Consider the following 6,007-nt stretch of genomic DNA (forward strand, 5'->3'; position numbering starts at 1 on the left):
GCTCACTCTCTCACTCAGTACTGAGACATTTGCCTATAAATAGGAGAGCACAATTCAGTAGAAAAACACACCAAAGCAACCATATTACTTGCTTTCTCTTTCTCTTCTCTTGTTCATTGTTTTTCAAAGTTCTTTGGCAAGAAGAATCGATTTCTTCAAACCAGAGCTTATCTTTGGGAAGTGAGCATTCTAACATCTCAAGGGAGGTCATTTGAGGTGATCCAAGCACCTGGATCACTTCTGTAGGTGGAGGAACACCATTGTTGCTCTCACTTTGGAGCATCTGCAGTTGGAGGTCCATGGAGTGATTCAGAAGGTTTCAAGGCAAGCCAATCATCCAGACACACTCCTCAGGTCATAGTGAAGCTAACCAGATGGCTGCAGCTCATCTGTAACTCGAGAATCAACACCCTCCATGTTCACTTGAAGCTGAAATCGAGGGAGGTCCATAGAACAATTCAGGAGGTTTGAGGTCATTACAAGCATTCAGTTAGCATCACTGAGCCACAAGGAAGCTTTTGGGATCGTTCATACAAGCCCAGTTGCTCTCTATCATCCTCACGATCTCCATTTTCAGAGGTAAGTTTCTGAACTCTCTCTCTTTAATTTAAGTACTCTTTGTGAAATAGCTCGATTCTATCTTGTTCAGCATCATCAGAGGATTGAAAACCCTCTATCATCATCCATTTATCTTTCAGTATAGTCATTTAATTTAATTTTGAAATTTTAGGGTTCTTCACGATTTCTGGTAAATTAATTAGATGTAGTTAATGATAGTTCATGTTAGTTACATATTTAGAATCGTGAGTGAATTTAGAGCAAGTTTCATGTTTACATCGTTGCAAATGGTTGAGAAACGAGTAAGTTCAGAATTTCAAAAATGGAGAGCTTGAGGTTGAAGATGAAGATGGTGGTGGCGCGCAAATTTGAATTCTCAGGGGAGAGTTTATTTTATTTTGAATGGTGTGCGTTTTATTAACGACTGAATAACTTGCCCTAGTGGCCACACATGCGCTCTTAGTCTCCTCATGCCAAAGGTCTGGGGTTCGAATCCCCCTCGCCCCAGACTTTTTGGTTCTTTTATTTTTCAAAGATTTACAACTTGTTTTGAAACATAACCAAATGAAGGCAAGTCACTAACACTGAGCGCGCGTTGGCTCAGTGGTGTTGTTTTGGGCTGGTAACCTCAAGGGCGTGGGTTCAAACCCTCCAAGGGCCAAAACTTATTTTTTTAACACTAATTTCTTTCATTTCTCTTCACAACTTCACATATTTATTTAACCTATCAAAATAAATCATTTTCACTTCATTTTTCATACACCTATTATTTAATATATCTATTTTGTGAATAGTCAAAAAAATCATAAAAATATTATTTATTTCTTGAGTTTTTAATTAGGTTTAAAATAGTATGTTTTAAGTGTTTTCTTAAATACTTTAAATATATATTATCACTTTATTTTAACCTAATCACTTTGTAAATAAGTTTATGATAAAACCCTAATTATTTAGGTCTTAATTAAGTAAAAATCTTTATTTTTACTTTAATTAAGTTGACTTTTGTCAATTTTCAAAGCTGTTATCAATCTCCGATTAAACGGATGATTAAGGTTTTCAAACAACAAAACCTTATATCATTTCAAATCATTTTCAACTGCTTTTATCACCAGTACTGCAAAGTACTGGGCCTCTAATAGAGTGTAAGTCCCAAAAACCTTCTCTTCTTAGCTTGTTTTTAAAAACTGTATTTTCAAAATCTTCTTTCTGTTTTCAAAACATTCCTCTGGTATTTGAAGGGCATTATTCCCGGTGAAACTCTTCAGATACCTATGTGACCTTTGTCCATCTTCACTTCTTCTGTTTTTAAAAAACCATTAACTGTTTATCATATATATATTCAACTGTTATCAACAAAACAACAAAAATACTGTTGAGGCTCTGTACATACTTCTTCAATGGCCTCCACTCCATCCAGGTTAGGCTTTACAAGCTTTCAATTTACAGTCTTTATTTAAATTACTGTCAAATATAAACTGTGCATATATATATTAGTTTAGAACTACGTTTGAGTGTAAACCCTAGGACAGTTAAACTATATATATATTATAGGAATATGACCTAGGATTGAGAATGTCTTCCCGGTGAAGGCTCTTTCCTAATTAGAGATCTGTAGTTCAAACCCCCAAGATGAATTATTCCCGGTGAAACATCTTGGCAAAAACCTTAGAATCCAAATAATAGGGCACATCCACCCAAAGAGGAATTATTCCCGGTGAAACCTCTTACCCATTTGCTTAGAGCCAAAATAAGTTCAAAACCACATAAGCTTTCTCTTGTGCTATAACAAGGACCCTCGATTAGCCTCCTCTTGGGCTTTGTACAAGGACCCACAGGCTTCTTAAAAGCATTTCCAGCTTCCTCTTGAGCTTGTATACAAGGACCCATCAGGTTTCTTATAAACATAGGAACAGGTCTTTAGTCACCTCTTAGCCTACCCTGGTGAGTTTCTTCCAATTTAAAACCAGACTTTAAACAAGCTAAGTTTGTCTCAAATTCACATTGAGTACATTTTTGGAATGAGAGACATGGACAGTCTCTGTCACCCTCATCTTCATCAATCTTCCTTAGCAGAGTCTAGGATCCATGTTTGGTCATCCTCAGCATTGAGTCAGCCTTCATCTTGGGCTTTAAACAAGAAGTCTCCATTAGATAATCTTTCTGCCATTTATATTAATAAAAACCCCTGGAAAGGGTTAGCCTCCAACATCTGTCTAAAATGTCAAAACCCCTGGAAAGGGTTAGCCTCCAACATCTGTCTAAAATGTCAAAACCCCTGGAAAGGGTTAGCCTCCAAAATTAATTAATAAATAATTTCATTCTCTTAGGAGATAATTTCCCCAAAAGAGTCAAAACCCCTGGAAAGGGTTAGCCTCCAAAAATTAATCAAAAAAAAACATGATAAAGTCAGTCTTTTAACAGACAAATTCACCAGCTGAGTCAAATCCCTGGAAAGGGTTAGCTTCCAAAGAAAAACAGTCTTTTAATAAATAAAACCTCCTCAGTAGAGTCAAAACCAACAAAAACAGTTAGCCTCAACCTTGGGCTTCATACAAGGCACCCAAACAATAAAACTCCCCTGTCAAGAGTCAGCCTCAACCTTGGGCATTGTACAAGGCAGATAATAGAGTCTCCCCAGTGAGTCCTTCATCACTCAGTAGCCACAACCTTGGGCTTTGTGCAAGGCAGATAAACCATATCTTTCATGTGTCAAAGATTCCTAACACTTAGGATCTTTCCCCATATAATCATCCATACTTAATTCATTTAAGAGTCCGCCACAACCTTGGGCTTTGTACAAGGCAGAAAATAATGTTTTCCCCTAGCTAGAGTTAGCCACAACCTTGGGCTTTGTACAAGGCACATAAAATAGAGTCATTCAATTATCCTCAACAGTTAGCCACAACCTTGGGCTTTGTACAAGGCACACAAATAGAGTCTCCCTAAGTAGAGTCAGCCTCAATTCTGGGCTTTGTACAGAACACAAAAATACCTTGTAATTAATTCCCAGTGGAGTCATCTCCCAGAGTCAATAATATTAATTAATCAATCAAAAAGCCTCAAGCTTGGGCCTCATACAAGCCAGCTAAAAGTCAAATCTTTTATACAGTAGATAGACATAGCTTATCTCCATAGAGAGATAGTTTTACTACTCTACCACATTCAAACAAACAAACATTTCATTTCAATTTTAATCAAGTCTCCCATTTAGGATTTTGAAAGGCATGAGCTGGCAGTAAAACCCAGACATGTGGTAACTTTCCCTAATTTGGATGAGCATCTTTCTTTCATTTAAGAGGCATTTGACTGGTATACTTGCACATACACAAGTAAGGTCCCCCTTTTGAATGAAATGAATTCAGTTATTCTGTCACTCCTTTAAATGTTTGTGGTAGAATAGTACAAATACCTCTCTGTAGAGATAATTTCATGTCTCTTTACTGTAAACAGAGATTTAATTCCAAGCTTCAACCTTGAGCTTCAAGCAAGGCACCAAAAATAATTAATTTCCCTAGTTAGTTCCCCGAACTACATTAAGCTCTGACTTCCACTAGGGATATGTAGGCATGAGGTTCACAAGGAATCTCAGCGAGCTAATAAAATACTAAAAATAGTCAGTCTGTCTATCTGTCTGTCTTTCTTTAATCAATTCAATTCCCTCTCCTAATACAAAGGAGAAACTTTCCCAATCATTAGCAATAAACACAAACACAAATGACACAGAGAAGGTTCCTGTAGAATACTACAGATATGTAGGGTGTTTAAACACTTCCCTATGTATAACCGACCTCCCGGACTCCAGAATTTCTAGTCTAGGTGTAAATCCCCACACTTAGCAAACTCCTAGGGTTTAGTTGAGATCTTTTTTTCCCTTTCCTACTCGTAGGACAAATAAGAAAGTTCGTGTGATATCGTAGGAAGAACTGAAATAAAATTCATCCCACCACGGGCGCATTCTCCTTCCAAATTTCGCGTGAAGGGTTTAGCGTGCCGTCCTCCCAAGTGAAACGGGGAGGTAAAGAAAACGACCACCACAGAAAAATGGCGACTCTGCTGGGGATATAAGTGTTCAAAACCTTGGTTTTTCATCCAAACTAATGGTTGACCTGTTGCTGGTCCAGCCCCAATGAGGAATTAGGGATGCCAAATTCCCCCTCAAACAAGAGAGGTCCTGCCTAACCTCTGTGTCATATCATGTGTTTGTTGCATATATATTTGTTTATTTTGATTATTCTGTATCGGGAAAGGGCTTGATTCCCCCTTGTGGTGAGAAATCCTATACCCGGATTTGAGTGCAACATAAGATAGGATGGAGGATGTCTTCCCGGTGAAGGCCCTCTAATCTTGGTTTCCAAGTCTACTCTTGGGATTTGCCTGGCTGGTTGTGATTAACTGCGCCACTGCATTCCGAGACTGATTTGTACCAGGAGGACCTAGAAACACATTAACCCCACTTAAAGCCTTTTTAGGACGTAGAGCGGTGATTACGGAAGTAATTGTCACGCAGATACTACACTCAGAGAAAACTCTCTTATAGATACCAATCAACGTATCTTTAAGGTTGAGCAAAAACTCTGAGACCCCTAGAACCCGTTCTACAGGTACAAAAAATCATTAACCTTAGTTTACCATTGGGGCGGGAGACTGCGTTTTGACTTCATGACCACTATACCCTTCAACGCCATGTTTGTTTAAAACTCTTGTGTGTGCATTCATGCATTCATGCATCATTCATTAATAAACAATTAAAAACAAAAAGAGTCTTTTTCGAGTCGTTTTTCAAGGAAACTAAATAACGAACGTTTTGAACTTCATAGAAAGAGAGAAACGGAGAAAGGACTTAAGGATCTATACCATGGATTATGGGAGAAAGAGAGCTAGGAAATACACCTTCAAGATTCCCCAGGTCGAGGAACTGGGAAAGCTCGGAAAACTGGTGGTCAACCCCCAGGCTTTCAAGGAGAAGTATGGAAAACTTCTGCCTTTGCTCAATACCAACATGGTGGATGGGATCCTTCCCACCTTGGTACAGTTTTACGATCCAACGTATCACTGCTTCACCTTTCCAGATTATCAGCTCATGCCTACGTTAGAGGAGTACTCTCGTCTGATTGGAATACCCGTGTACGCGCAAGATCCGTACTCCGGTTTGGAAAAGAATCCTGACGACATTATCATTGCTGCAACTACTCCTTTGAACGTAGTCGACATCAGAACTCATATGGTGAGTAGAGGAGGAATTCAAGGATTGCCCTCCAAATTCCTGTTTGATCAAGCTCGGTACTTCGTCAGCATCCAAGATATGAGCGCTTTTGATGAAATCTTGGCTTTGCTTATCTACGGATTGTTTTTGTTCCCTAACATTAACGATTTCGTCGACATCAATGCAATTAAGATCTTCTTAATTGGAAATCCAGTTCCAACCTTGCTTGCGGATGCTTATCATTCT

The sequence above is a fragment of the Vicia villosa genome, unplaced genomic scaffold (genome assembly GCF_029867415.1).
Source record: "Vicia villosa cultivar HV-30 ecotype Madison, WI unplaced genomic scaffold, Vvil1.0 ctg.000666F_1_1, whole genome shotgun sequence".
NCBI lineage: Eukaryota > Viridiplantae > Streptophyta > Magnoliopsida > Fabales > Fabaceae > Vicia > Vicia villosa.